This window comes from Hevea brasiliensis, chromosome 1, assembly GCF_030052815.1.
Source record: "Hevea brasiliensis isolate MT/VB/25A 57/8 chromosome 1, ASM3005281v1, whole genome shotgun sequence".
NCBI lineage: Eukaryota > Viridiplantae > Streptophyta > Magnoliopsida > Malpighiales > Euphorbiaceae > Hevea > Hevea brasiliensis.
This window is the reverse complement of record NC_079493.1, coordinates 16,475,506-16,491,866: the sequence shown is the minus strand read 5'-3', so window position 1 is coordinate 16,491,866 and position 16,361 is coordinate 16,475,506.

Below are 16,361 nucleotides of genomic sequence, written 5' to 3'. Positions count from 1 at the left end.
TACAATGACTAAAACGTAATTTTTCAAGTTTATAACTATTGTCTGATTTGGAGGGCCCAGGAGGGGCCATATAATGTTGATGAGATGTGATTGTGAAAATTGAGATTTAGAAGTGTTATTTGAATCTTTTTGCAGGTTGGGTAGATCCTTGGTATAGAGAAAACTCTGTCGAATTTTCGGCATAAATTAGGATGTGTTGCCTATTTAAATTTATTTTTATTTAAATTAGCACTAATAAATCCACAATAAAATTATGTAGGTGATCAAGGTCAACCGTCTTCCTTTACCCAACCTCTACAGTCGTCTTTGGTGTACTGTGAGTAAAATATTAATTTTAATTATAATTTTAATATTATTGTATGTTCAGGCATGCCCATGCATCACTTATAAATATGTATCTATGTAGTTAAGCACTAGGCATATTTTGTATTGCATTCTTAATTGATGAATTGCCATGAATGTTGTTTGTGGTAATTTAGAGCAGTGTGCATGCGTTGGCTTGCGTGTGGTATGGTATTGGATATGGACAGGACGGGTAGACATGGCTTGAGAGACACTCGTTGGGACTTGGTCCTTTATGGATAAGTCGGGGTAGACACGGCTTGAGAGACACTCGTTGGGACCCCGCATTTGGTTTATTAAGCGAAAGTCAAGCTTGAGAGACACTCGCTGGCAAAGGTTGGATTAAGAGAGCTGTATAGGGGATCAGCTCCCATATATGTACTGTTTAAACAATGTTGGGTGTGTGAGTGCTCCAAATTGCCTTTTTGCTATTATGATGTGATGTGTATGAAAATTATGATGATGTTGCATTTCACTCCCCAGGATGCATTAGCTTTAGATAGCTATAGAGATTATGGTTAAAATTAGTATTTTACTCTCTGAGTCGAACCTTCACTCTTGTTCACCTTATTTTTTCAGGCTACAGGAGGAGAACTTTTTTAGAACAACCTGCTTTTTTCCTCATAGGTTATCAATAATTACTTAATTGTATTATTATTCTCTAAACTTGTAATTTAGAACTCCGCATGTATTAGTAGTAGCATTAATATTATCAGGGACTGTATGAATTTAAGTTTTTGTATTTATAGATGAAAATTTTTTTGAGTTTTCAATAATTTATGAATGATGTAGCAGGGTTGAGCTGGGCTTCCTTAATTTCCTTTCTGACAATGATTGAGTTAAGTTGGCCCAAAATAATATTATAATAGTTTAATTTAATTTATTTTATATGCATGTTGGGCCTAAATTGTGAGCCTGGTTATGGGTTTTGGGAATAGTAATGTAACACCCCTAAGTTCTAGAGTGCTCATTGTGACCAGTCCTAGGATGCCTAGAACCACACTTCAATATGAGTGAGGAGACATAAAATAATGAAATACAAGAAAAGAAAATACAAGAAAAACAAAGGAAAAATAATAGCAAAGAAATGTAACCAAGTTAAGCGAGCCGGGAACCCTAGCGATGGGTGACCGCACCGGAAAGTCACGGCGTGGATCGTTGACTAGCCCTGGACCGCGGGGAACCCTGGAAAACATTTTTAGGACTTAAATGGACCCTTATTGAAGAATAAATATCATTAGAAAGATCAAAGAAAAATTAAATAATTAGTACAAAGAAAAGTGGGAAATCGAAAAACGGACAAAACCCGGTGTTACCGAAAAATCGGGAATGCAACCCGAATAGGGGCATTATGGTCATTTGACATCCCGAATTGTCTTTTGACCTAAATGTCCATTAAAAATAAATAATATTACACTTAGAAAATAAAATGAAAAATTAATTTGGTGGTACCTAAAGTAAATAGCAAAAATTATGGGTTAATGTGGAATAAATGGGAGTTAAACTTATTATTTGATTTAATCTAAGTAAGTGGACCACTAAAGAATTAATTAAAGGCTAAATGGGGCAAGTGTACACCCATTATACCATCAGCAATTTCATCTTCCTCACTTGGAATCACCATGCCGTACCAAATTCTCCAAAGAAAACTCCCATGGCCGCCCACCTTCAAAGCTTAATAATCCCATGATCAAGCCTCCTTTTTCCACACCTTTCTTCATTAAAGATTGTCTACACATCATAAGGAAGAGCTTGATACCAAAAATCAAGAAGTTTAATCAAGGTTTGGCAAGTCCCAACCATAAGTAAGTTTACATTTTTGAAGATTGCTTTGTTAAACTTTGTGTACATGTTATGGGTGTTGGATTTGTGAAGAAAATTTTCAAGTTTGAGAAGTTATTGATATGTTCATTTTGGACAGCCATGGAGTTATGTATTTGATGAAATATTTGTACATATATTTGATGAGAAATGATGTTGGTTAGGGTGATTTAATATCCTAGTAAATTATTCCATATGTATATGGTGATTTTGCACTTGGAATGGAAATTGATGAATTGTAGGACACTTTGGTGTTGAGGAAGCTTTTCGGCAGCCTTGGGATTCTTGGATAAATGTATGTCTTCATGAAGGTGTTGGCAGAAATATTGACATTAAGGTTGATGGATATGTATATAGATTGATTGTGTAAAGTGTATGTAAGAACTAGTAAGGTTTAGGTGTATATGTGATTGTACTTAGACTTTGTAAATGTGAGTTTTAATTGGTGTATTAAGGATGTTTGTAATCTGCCCAAAGTGATGTTAATGTAAAGTGGAATATGGTTTTGGTAATGAACCAAAACAGAAATGGTAAGGGAAGTGGACATATAGTAATGTAAGGGTGTAATTGATGTATGTTTAAGCAATGTGATTAAGGCAGTATACATTTTAGCCTATAACTTTAAATGTGTAACCTCAATTGGTATGAGACCAATTGGAGGTGAAACTAGGCACAAAATGGGCCAACTTTTATTGAGAAAGCATACCAAAATTTTGCTTGCAAGGTGACATAAGAAAATGACCAATTCGGATTAGGTACAATTGAGAACTGAAAATTGACCAATTGGGCAACAGTGAGTGTTTAGGCCATAACTCACTCAAAACAGGTCCAATTGACCTGAAATTTTAACCATGAATAGTTAAGACCCATACCTACAAGTCTTATGAAGACACCAAAGCCCAGAATGACCAGAAGCAAGTCAAAAAGCTTGCACAAGTTCGGGTCCAAAAACTGGCCGAACCAAAGTTGACCAAATTGACCTAAAATTGACCTAATTTGATGCCATTTGACCAGCAATAGTATAATGACCATAACTTGGTCTACTTAACTCGGAATGACCTAAAATTTTGCCCCGCATTCCATAAGACATAGATCTATAAGTTTGTAGTTTTGACCGAAACCCGAAAATCGAAGAAACTAGGTCGTCCGGCTAGGTCAAACTAGTATCCCGGAATCCAGCAAGTTGCATTAAAATGCACTAAACAAGGAAATGAGTTTGGTAAAACGTACCAACCCTAAAATACTATCGAATATGACATATTAATAACGTTAAGACCTAAGTTACCTAGAAAACATCGAGGGTCGATATATGGGTTGATTAAGCAAATAAAGGTATTCAGTGAATTGTTTATCGAACATTATCGATAGAAACAGTTTAATTTAGCACTGAAACACTTCAAATTGTGTTTCTCAGTTACTAAAGACTCAGGAAAAGGGAAAGAAACACTGAGTCCAGACCAGGAGATAGTCATCAGAGGTTTGTGCACAACAACTATTTCTTTTGAATTTTTCAATTGAAATGAATTATGACTATTTGTACATTATTGTTTTAAATTGTGGGAATCTGTTTGAATGGATATTTATTGCTTGAAAAGCATTGTAAATGATTTGAAACTGTGAGAAATTGTTTGAATGATATTGATGGATACTTATTGATTGAAAAGCATTGGAAATGGTTTGAAACCACAGCTATCATGTACATTGATTGTATTCCTCGCTAGCTTGTCTAGTGGGATGAATTGAATTCTCTCCGTCAAGTGTTGAGGTGTGTGCCTGTTGAGGACGAATAGAATGAGTACTCATATTTTTGCTAGCTAGCTATGTTATTCCTCATTAGTAATTGACTTTTGGGATGAATTGAATACCTCATTAGCCATCGGTTTTTGGGATGAATTGAACTTGAGAACATGAGTAAAGCTATGTGTGATTTATTGATGCATATTGTAAGATTGTGAAATGAGTTTAAATTCTTATTGACATTCACTGTCTTTTGAATTTAACTATGTTTTGATTACTGAGATTTATTGTAATATTGTGTTAAATTCCTTATGACATTATTGTCTTGAATTTAACTATGGTTTTAAGTATCCACTATTTACATAACTTATGAATTGTGATTTAAATTGTATTTGGTTAATGTTGTACACCACTGAGACATTGTCTCAGCGATAGCTTTTTATTGCTGTCGCAGGTAGACAGACAGACAGGGCAGCAGACTAGGCTACTAGTACCGCCAGAGAGAGATTTTTTTGGTATAGTAAGTATACCACATTTGGCATTTTGTACTGCAATGTATATTCACTGTATGTATATTTTGTTTTTGGTTTTGAGCAGTTGTAAATTCAAATTGTACACTGAAGTTGTAAAATGATTATGAGTTATTTTGGCTTGTAAAAGTTGTATTATATTTCTTATATCTCAATCTTTGAAAAATCACTGCAGATTTGAGTTGAGAAATGTGTTGTGTTGAGAAAAATGTTGGAGTTGAGATTTGGAAATATATTGAAGTGCTTTTTATAGGTTTTCTGAAGAACTGTTTTATCCAAAATACAGATGGCACTCTGCCAAAATTTTTACAGAAATTTCCAAATAATGCAAATATGTTAGTTTTATCACTTCAGTTCAGAAAGGTTTTTAACACCTGTAAATATTGCTCACCACTGTAAAAGAAGTAAGAAAAGTTTTTAAAATCCCTTGTAGTGTATTTAATGGGTTATCAGTAGACGGAGTTGGTAATTCATTAGGTATACTACGGGATCATGTTATGCCTTACAGAGGGGTAGGGTGTGACAAGTAAAGCTTACTACGGGCCTTGGGGGCTTTATGTCGGCCCAAGCCCTAGTGACGGTCCGGCCCATAGGTTGGGTCGTGACAAAGTTGGTATCAGAGCTTAGGCTTTAGATTCATGGGAAAATGTGCATCTAGAGTTGTCATATGCAGAGTATATGGTCCTGTTTCGTCTTCTTCTGTAATTCTTTGTTTATAGATTCTGCGTTATACCTCGGGTAATATAAGAGTGCCTCAGTTAGTGTTTTAATTTTCGTGGAGTACATAAAAATATGAAATAGATTTAGCAGACATATTGAGGTCTGCCATGAGGATACATACTCCAAGAAATGCTATGTTTCTGTTAGTATAGGTTTGAGTGTCGTGCTTATATGGTGTAAGGCGCGAGAACATAAAGGTGATTTTTGGCAATATAGTTGCTTCAGATGGGAGTGAGGGTACCACTACTAGTAGTCATTAGTGGATAGCCCTGTCAAAGTAAGTGTATAGTATTAGTGAGTTCAAGAGAGATAAGAGATTCAGGAAATCTGGTATGTGGGACGTACCGTAGTAACTATGCAATGTTCTCGATATTTGTGTTGTAAGCTGCAGATTACAGTACCGACATGGGATTATTGCGTAGAGCTACATATTTCCCCGTGGTGTACCAGGATGAGGATGTTTGCAAACGGCCTCTGCTTTGGTACAGTTATACTAGAACAGGGTTCTATTACTGCAAAAGAGTTTACAAATCCTAGGTAGAGATTTAAAACCCTAGAGCTAGAATATCGAAGGGTCACAGTTGTAAGGTAGCTAGAGTCAGTGACTCAGTTACCCTAGCATGAGCTACAGTTACATCAGGAATTGCTGAAAGACTAGAGGTTTCAGTATAGTCATAAGTTAAATGTAACACCTATAGGGTGAGGCCATTTGGTCTTTGATATGGGGTCTTAGATAGTTTTGCCATTGCAATGGGCCTTTTGCCTAAAGTTTAGTGAAAAAGCAAAAAAAAAGAAAAAAGAAAAAAAAACAGTATCTTCTTTGTGTAGTAGCAGGGCACAGGATACGATTTTTCTCCCCTGAAGGAGATAGGATGCTATGGATGATGTTCATAGCCTGTGAAACGACGCTTTAAGGGGTTTGCAGTATGATAAGAGAGTAGATAGCCTGACATGGTTGTGGAAAGGTGGTAGATGTAGTACCTTTTTCGCAGTCAATTATGATGTAAAGTGGTCTTATTCTTTTAAGAGGGATAGGGGTTTATTACTAATAATGGTGACTAACAAAATAGTGCCCTAGATGGCTGTAGAGTGTGGTAGAGAGTAGTTGGCTCAGGTATCTTGGAGAGGATACAAGTTCCATTATAGGAGTCATATATAATCAGATCATGATGGATGTAAAGCCTTTGAATTAAATGATGGGTTTGGGTAACCAATATCTTAAGTTTTGGCTAATTGAGTAAACATAAAATAATAATAATAATAATAATAATAATAATAATAATAATAATAATAATAATAATAATAATAATAATAAATAAAATAAAATAAAATTGTTACAAAATCAATTTTCGAGGTAGTAAGGGTATTATGTAGGCTAAAGGATAGGAATAGAGATCACACAGTAAATGTATGACTGCAATTTCCTGAATTCCTTTCTAACTTCATATTGTTCAAAACAATAGTATAATGTAATTATAATAGTGTTAAGAGTAATAAATTAGTGAAGATAAGAGAAAGTACAGAATAAAAATTTAGACAATTGATTGCAAATGCAACATAATCTAAATGCCAATGGAAGTACTAGCTAGAGTGGTCAAAGGACTAAATCTGAGTAGCACAGATATGTGATAACCCGGTAGAGACTTTGAAAGATATAGTTAGCAAGTACAACTATCATGTTAGGAAGAAGAATGGAACTAGGGATAGAATAGTCAAGTTCTAATTTGGGTAAGATAAAAGAAATAAATGAAAAGACAACTTGAAGGGTGCAGAATAAAAAGGAACAAAGTTAAGATATAGGATAGGCTAAGTGTTATTCTTGGCTAAGTGAATGACAAAGATGGAGAACCCAAAATAGGACCACATTAGTGAGAATAGTGATGGAGGTATGGAATCTAATAATGTGATACTCATAGCATAATGTCGTTGAGGTAGTGACAGAGGCTAGAATATAGAGCTTGGAGTTGCATGATTGGATCATACTCTAACTATTCCGTATATCTAAAGTGAAGTGGATAGCAATGGGGCAAGATTCCTTTAACTTGTTAATAGTATCAAGAAGATTAGGCGAGGAATACAATAATAATAAGCAAAAGTTAGAAGGTGTGCAATGGTATTATGAACTATCTAATCAGGCAAAGAAAAGAAGTTAGTAAGTAGTAAGTTGAATAAAAGTCAATCTAATGGATCAAATAGGTATGACAAGAAGAAAGAATGATAGATAATGACACATAGGCTTTAGGTTAGACTTTTGAGATAGTGAGAAGGTAGTTAGAGGTTCATTATGAATGTCAGGCAAACGTCTTTAGAGTGATCAACAGAATCACTTTGCAGTGAAGCAATAATGACAGAACAACAGTAGGGGCAGAATGAAAAGCGACAAGCATAGGTGGTTATAAATCACTAGAAAGTTCAAGGATCAAATTAATGACCATAGGTAAGAGTGTAATTAGTGCTGGAAGAATCTATTAGTAAGAGAAATCTTTCAGGATTTAACAAAAGTTAAGGGCACAATATCAATGATGATAGGTATGAATCATAGATCGAGTATAAGTAAAGTTAATAAATTATAAAGTATTATGTCAGGAAGGACAATGATACGGTAAAGGGTTCATGCAGATGATACCTTATAGGTAGAGCACAATTGTGCTAAGAGATTATGAAATTTGAAGAGAAAGACCAAGAAACATAGGTTAAACATTATTATATGAACAATCAGGCGTAGTTGACTGTAAGAGGATATTTTTCTTTCTCTTCAAGTTTAACTCGTGCTTTTGGTTCTAGAGGGTTATATAAGGAACATAGACTGAGTTAAGGAGACCTAGTTATTTGAGAGTTTGGTAGGCACCAATTCATACACAATTTCCTGATATGAGAATGAGAGTAAGTGCATACCTAGTGTTAAGTATGAAAGGACGATCAGAGTAGTGACAAGAGTTAAATTGAGTTAGCTACTAAGGCTTGCAACCATTTTAAACTATGAGCTGGAGGAAATACTATTTGTGGATGAGTTTCAATAGATGAAATTATTGCTAATGGGAAAAGTTGAGGCTGAAGTTTGAAAAGCTGTGGGCAGTATATGTGGCTATATTAAGAAGAATGAACTAAGCATCTAGTTAGGAATTGTGGCAGAACACGCATTTACCACTACCTTGTCAGTTCAGGTGGAACTTGTAGGCTCAAGGATTATAGGAAATAATAATATTTTGATGGTCATGTTAGGAAGAAAGTACAGGGAGAATCATCTACGGTGAATATCCTAGTGGTAACCAATCGCAGAGTTAAAATTCTAGAAGTAACAGAGTTAGTAGTCAAGTTGAGAATAAAAAGTATAAAGGGTACAATTAATGCTAATGGGATGAATATCGTGAAGGGAAAGGCACAAGGCAAGGAAAGATAAAGAGGAATAGTATGAGAGGACATTAAAGAAGGTCTAGGGCAAGTTATGGTAAAATGGCAGGTTAAGGGAATAGTGGAGCCTTGATCTAAGTACCAATGTTTGAGGAAAATACCTCAAATAATAAGAAGCTTCAAGTAGAAAACAAGGAACTCCCTTTTCGGGAAAAGATGATAGGATATGATAAGTTGTTTTAACTAGGTGGCTTAGGAATACGTAAACTTTTGTTAAGTCAGAGAAGAGACCCAATCCACTTTCTAATATTGATAGATATAATATGAACGCTTAATGCTTAGATGGAGCTCTACATAACTAGTTACATAAGATGGACATGAGTTGATTTGAGGACCTTAGTAATGACACATAGGAGATTGAAAATTCAAAGTATCATGAGAGTGAGAAGATGCATAGGTACTAACCGTTGAAGTCAAAGGACAAGTAAAGATTTAGAATAAGATGTCTATGATAGGTGCTACAAGAAACATCTTATAGAATATTATAGGATAAGGAACATAAGTGATGTCCTTCGGAAGCTGAAGATTGAGGGGTAAACACTAAGGTTGATTGAAATTAAGAGACATGAAGTCAAATACAGAGAGGTATAGTGAATACTTGAGATGTCAGAAAAATGGTCAATGAATAGTTAAGAGATAAGAGCATCTCTAATAAAAGATGATGACAGTTAGGGCACTATGGTAAAAATTAGAGAGCAAAGGAATGCGATCTATACTGCACGAAGAGTTTGGAGAATAAAGCATTTTAACCATCTTTGCTTAGCTGAAGGAGTAAATGCCCGCACCTATCCCAATAGCCCTCTTTCCATATCCCTTATTTATTTGAAAATTCGAGGACGAATTTTTCTTAAGGAGGGAAGAATGTAACAACCCAAATTTAAATAATAAATAAATAAATAAAATTAAAATATTATGTTATTAATACTATAAGATTTATTTGAATTGATTTTAAAATAAAGGAAAATAATTAGAATAAATAAATTAAAAATTAAATTAAACATTTAAAATTTAAAATTTTTCTAGGAATGAATCTGAACAACATGTCTGTCCAGGTTCATTCTCAAAAAAAAAAAATGCAAAATCCAGCAGCCTCCCCCCTAAAACTCTCTCTCCCGTCACTCTCCCTCCCCCTCCCTTTTTCTTTCGACCAGTGAGCCTCCAGCCACCATGGCTAGCCAGCGAGAGGTCTCCCCACCCTAGACGTCGCCGACGCACCACCAGCCAGCTGGTAGCACCACCAGATACGGCGGTAAGAGAAGGAGAAGAGAGAGAAATGTGCGCGCAGGTGGTCCAACTTCCATGTGCGATTCCGGCTTCATCCGACGTCCGATTGAGGCGATTCAAGTGGCGTTGGAAAGCTTGTTCTGAGAGCTTTCTTTTGATACCAATTTTGTAACAAATGGAGGTTGGATGAGTGAGATATGGAGGAGAGAAGTTTTGGGTTTTTAAGCTTTTGGGTCAGATCTAGGACGATCCGACTGTTGGATTGACGATCTGAGACCACCTATGGACTGAGGGAGAGGAGAGGAACATGATGGTATGATCAGATCCGGCAGATGTCACCGGCGACTGACGGCCGACCACCGTGCGCGGTGGTTATGGCGGTGACTCCGGCGAGTTTTGGGGATGATTCAACTTCTAGAGGCTTCCCCATAAATTTTTGGAATTTTTGAGACACAGATAAGCTTTTGGTAAGATTATTTTCATTATTTCTCAGTCTGTGGTGCTTAAATGCAATGTTTCTTAAACATGAAAAATTAGAGAAAAATTCTAAGAAAAATATATGATGAAAGTAAAATTATTTGGAGATATTCTATCGTGTTTGTTGAATTTTTTAGTGATTGTAGAATATTTTTGAAAAATATAGATGGATTTTAGTTAGATTTTTAGCATATGGGCATATAAGATTATCTGAAATTATGATATTTAAATTTTATATGATTGGTTGAAACTTGAGAATAGAGGTTTAAATATGTGAATATTGAATTGGGTTGAATTAAGAATATGTTAGCTGTTGGAAACTTATGAAATTGAGTAATATTCTTGAATAAAATATTCATGGGTGATTAGAAAATTACAATTCCTTTTGTGATAGCTTTATAACTTTATTAAGGACCGCGGGGCAAAATTTTAGAATTTTTAGAGCTTGTTTGAGTGGATTTTTACAAAATATCAATTATAGGGACTAAAACGTAATTTTTCAAGTTTATGACTATTGTCTGATTTGGAGGGCCCAGGAGGGGCCATATAATGTTGATGAGATGTGATTGTGAAAATTGAGATTTAGAAGTATTATTTAAATCTTTTTGCAGGTTGGGTAAGTCCTAGGTATAGGGGAAACTTTGTCGAATTTTCGGCATAAATTGGGATGTGTTGCCTCTTTAAATTTATTTTTATTTGAATTAGCACTAATAAATCCACAATAAAATTATGTAGGTGATCAGGGCCAACTGTCTTCCTTCACCCAACCTCTACAGTTGTTTTTGGTGTACTATGAGTAAAATATTTATTTTAATTATAATTTCAATATTATTATATGTTCAGGCATGCCCATGCATTACTTATAAATATGTATCTATGTAGTTAAACACTAGGCACATTTTATATTACATTCTTAATTGATGAATTGCCATGAATGTTGTTTGTGGTAATTTGGAGCAGTGTGCGTGCGTTGGCGTGCGTTTGGTATGGTATTGGATATGGACAGAACAGGTAAACACAGCTTGAGAGACACTCGCTGGGACCCCAGTCCTTTATATATAAGTCGGGGTAGACATGGTTTGAGAGACACTCACTGGGACCCCGCATTTGGTTTATTAAGCGAAAGTCTGACTTGAGAGACACTCGCTGGCAAAGGTTGGATTAAGAGAGCTGTATAGAGGATCAGCTCCCATATATGTACTGTTTGAACAGTGTTGGGTGTATGAGTGCTCCAAATTGCCTTTTTGCTATTATGATGTGATGTGTATGAAAATTATGATGATATTGCATTTCACTCACCAGGATGCATTAGCTTTAGATAGCTATAGAGATTATGGTTAAAATTGGTATTTAACTCTCTGAGTCGAACGCTCACTCCTATTCATCTTATTTTTCCAGGCTAGAGGAGAACTTTTATAGAATAACCTGCTTCTTTCCTCGCAGGTTATCAATAATTACTTAATTGTATTATTATTCTCTAAATTTGTAATTTAGAACTCCGCATGTATTAGTAATAGCATCAATCTTGTCAGGGATTGTATGAATTTAAGTTTTTGTATTTATAGATGAAAATTTTTTTGAGTTTTCAATAGTTTATGAATGATGTAGCAGGGTTGAGCTGGGCTCCCCTAATTTTCCTTTCTGATAATTATTGAGTTAAGTTGGCCCGAAATAATATTATAATAGTTTAATTTTTTTTATTGTTAAGCCTAAATTGTGGGCCTGGTTATGGGTTTTGGGAATAGTAAGGCTTACTATGGGCCTTGGGGGCTTTATGCCAGCCCAGGCCCTAGTGCCGGTCCGGCCCATAGGTTGGTTCGTGACATAATTCTGCCCCTAACCCATCCAAATTGCTAGTACAAGTTAGATCACCAATTCTGTCTAAAACCAAACTGACTTAAAATTCTGAACCTAGGCTTATCCGACCAGTTTTGGCAAAAATGTCATAACTTGGTCCACAAAATTGAAAATGTAGTGAAACCAAACCCCTAATTTTCATAAGACCTAGATATAAAACTTTGGTATTTTGACCAAAACCAAAACCTAGAACCAAATGGAACTTGGCCAATTGGTTAGATCAAGTCAGCATGCCAAATCCTGGAATTTAACTAAATGACCACTTGACCTCAGAATAGTTTTTAAGTTATATCTCCCACTAGGAAACTCCAATTGGGATGAGCCAAATTGTTCTAGAAACCTGAGAAACAAGGCTCCAACTTTTATTTAGGGACTTTCCTCAAATTTTGAGTGTAAGAACCCTAAAATGGGAGACAAATCCACTGACCTGAACCTAGAATCCTGAAGACACAGGATACATGAGTCTAGGCCAGTTAATTGACCATAACTCATTTTATATAGCTTGAAAAATTGTAAATTTTAAATCTGAGTGATCCTAAGACATAGTGTAACACCCTCACTATATCCATTTCGTACATTCTACTGTTTCGGTGATCGGTGTCGGTCTAGACAGCTAGAACGTCTGGAAAAATATTTAAACTAAAGTGAGGAATCATAATTAACTCAAATATTAATAAGAAAAATTTAGGAGAAATTTTAGAAATAAAATACAACCAAGTTAAATGAGCCGGTGCCCTAGCGATGAGTAACCCAGTGGGAAGTTGCGGTCCTCGCAACTAGGAGCCCTAGACCCGAGAGAAAATTCATAAAATAATTTTTGGGACTCCAAAGAAGAGTCATTGAGGTTTCTATGGCATTAGAATGCCAATAAAAGTTTTAGAAAAATTTTTCAATCATTACAGACAATTTTGGTCTGTTAAGCTAAATGAGGGCATTTTGGTCATTTCGCCTTCAGAGGTGATTTTTGGCCCACTTGTCCAGTTAAGCAAATAATTATTATGACATAAAATATGAATAAATATTGCTAAAAATTAAATTCAAAATGAGTAGAGAAGAAAAGGAAAGAAAATGAAATTAAATGACAATTTTGACATCACATGATGTCATTAACCCTTTCTCCACCAATCAAATTAAATCACCACTTAAATTAACTAATAAAAGAGGATAAATGACAAAATGAAAAGAAAAAGCAATATGCTCCTTCTCCCTTAAAAACCAGCCGAACTCCATGGACACACCACCATAGTTCAAGCTTCAAAGCTTGGAAACTTTGCTTATCTTGCACCAAAAGCCCTAGATCCCTTCAATAAAAATTACCCCCACACCGTGTAGGAGTGTTTGGCAGCCAAAAAAGCCAAGAAAGTGAAGTTTAAAAAAAAAAAGAATTGCAAAAAAAAGGTTAGTGTCCCTTTTTTTTTTTTTTTGATTAAATTAATGTTTAATGTAATGGTAATAAATAGGAAAAAAAAAAAAAAAAAAAAAATGTGTGTGTGCACTAAAAAAAAAAGGCAACTAGGTAGTTAGTTATGATTTGATTTTTTATTGATATAATAATGGTGAGCAGCATTTGTTTTTGGTGGATTGATGATTGAACATAGTAAGTAAAAGTGAAAGAAATTGTGTATGTATATGAAAAAAAAAAAAAAAAAAATTGAACAACTTTACTCATTGCTCAATGTAAATGTGTAATGTTATATTAATAAGTCAATATTGACCCATTTGAATGTGTGTGTGAAAATTGAAGTGAGTGTAAGGGTGTTGTGTGGAGTTGAAATGGTGTTGCCCTTGGTGTGGTGACTGAGGGTGTAGGTGAGAGTCTTTGAGTTTGGGTAAATGGAGTTTTAGATTTAGAGTTCAAACAACATAAAATTGGGATATGAAACACATAAATGGCACAACTTTGGTGAGAAAACCTATCCAAAAAAAAAAACAAGTTGACCAAAAAAAATTGTGCAATCGTGACTTGCATGCCGACTTGCAATAAAAAAATGAATAGTGTCTATTCATTTGGTCATAACTCATAAAACAGTGTCAAATTGTAAATTTTACCAGCAGAAAATTTTTTTTGATTTTTAGGCCTACAACTTTAAAAAAAGAAACTAAAACCAAAAAAAACCCATAAATAATTCTGAAAAATATACAAAAATAAACAAAAAAAAAAAAAAAAGCAAAAAAAAAAAAAAAAAAATTTAATAAAATAATAATTATGGTATTTAGGTCATTTAGGCAATAACAAAAAATATGAAAAAAAAAATAAAAAAAAAAAAAAAAAAAAATAAAAACAAAATTTAAAATTTTCAACATTCAATTTTATTTTAATAATCCATTTGTACAATGATAATGAAAATGTAAACTTAATGAATGAAATCAAAAAAATATAAATAATAATAACTATGGAAAAAACAACAAAAAACAACATGCAGCAAACCAATGACTAATAAATGAAATATGTATGATGTTATAAAATAAAACTATATAAATAATTAAAAAATGAAAAAGAGTGAATTTAGAAATTAAATGAAAAATGAATAGTAACCTTAAATAAAAAATATACAAATATTCAAGTAATTTGTTAGTTTGGATAGGTTGGCATGCTAATAAGGTTCTGATAGCAGTACTGCATATGATGTATGGCTTCATTGCCATTCTGTGATGATAGCCTATGGCTATACTGATTATGATGTTATACCTGGCTTTATGCCTTATTGCTTTTATGGCTTATTAGCCATTTTGTTTGCACACCGAAAGACACACTGTGACGAGGTACTTGGTACCCAGTGCTAGTTTACCCGTTTATCCAGTCCGGTCAATTTGTATAGGTTACTTAGGCATGAAAAAGTATAATTGTAATTGAACTGATTATTAAAGAAAATACGGAAATTAAATATCAAGATAAAGATCAAGAATGATTATAATAAAATAAACAAGCTCAAAATCATCAAGAAAACGATTAAAAAAATGCTAGAAGGAGTTAATATCATAAAATGTAATTAGCCCTCAACTAAACAATAAGTTAGTAATTATTCTTTTTTTATGGACATAATAATTAGGAAATTATTATTTTTATTTACATATTATATTTTCTTGTATTATTGGCACCACTAAGCTTAATGCTTAGCACGTCGCTTTTGCAACGCGTAGGTATTGAAGATTTGGACAGAAGGCCCAGTAGACCACAGATTGGGTAAGGCCGTTCACAGTTCTGCATAGTGTCCATGTCACGTCACAGACTACAGTGCATTGGTACGACACTAGGTCCCATTTTGTATTTTGTGATTTTTGTAAGCTTTGTAATTAAACTCTTATTTTATCATGTATATTTGAAACCCATGTAATATAATTTTGTATTAATGTAAGTATTTGTAACTTTGTGTTTATAAATAACATATCAAAATTATTTATGATTTGAGCCTGATGATGATGTGAAATGAATGAATGACAAATGGAGGAATTGTTAAGAAATTGTTGTAAATTGATGTGATACAAATGGAGTTTGAGAATGATTGGAAATTATTGGAAGTGTTTTTCACAGGTTCCAAAGAATTGTTTTATCCATTTTTAGCCAGTACTCCGCCGGATTTTCTATAAAATTTTTGGAACCCGAAATGAATTTGTAATTTCAATAAATGAATTAAATGAGTTAAATTTCATAAATTGCACTTCATAACCATGAAGAAATAAATTAAGAAAGGATAAAAATGATTGAGATAAAATATGGTGTTCCGATACACTGTGTGGCATATCTTGCTCGGCTACACTGTAGATGGGTAAGGGGTATCACACATAGGGTAACAACTCCTATGGAGAACATTAGGCCTAAAAGTGGCTGTAATATGTCCAAATAATTATATAAAATTTGACTCTAGAATCTGCCTGGTTCTAGAACCAAAAAGAGATAATGAACCAGTTTTAGTTATTTGACCATAACTTGAGTTCTAAAACTCTAAATAACATGATTCAAAAATGAAAACAAAGATAAGACATAGAGGAACAACTTCCATGTAGGAAGTGTTGCCAAACAGTGGCTACATTTTGATCAATTTGCTAGGTGAAATTAGAACACCAAATCTGGACCTTGAGAAAGGTTCTTAAAATGACTTGTTACATGATATGAAATTAACCAAAATAATTTGTTGACCACATAACTACACTAAATTGCCCAATGTATACCTAGATTTATATATATAGCTTGGATCAATTGGTATACCAATTAGGGACTACAGATAACAGTACTAACCATAT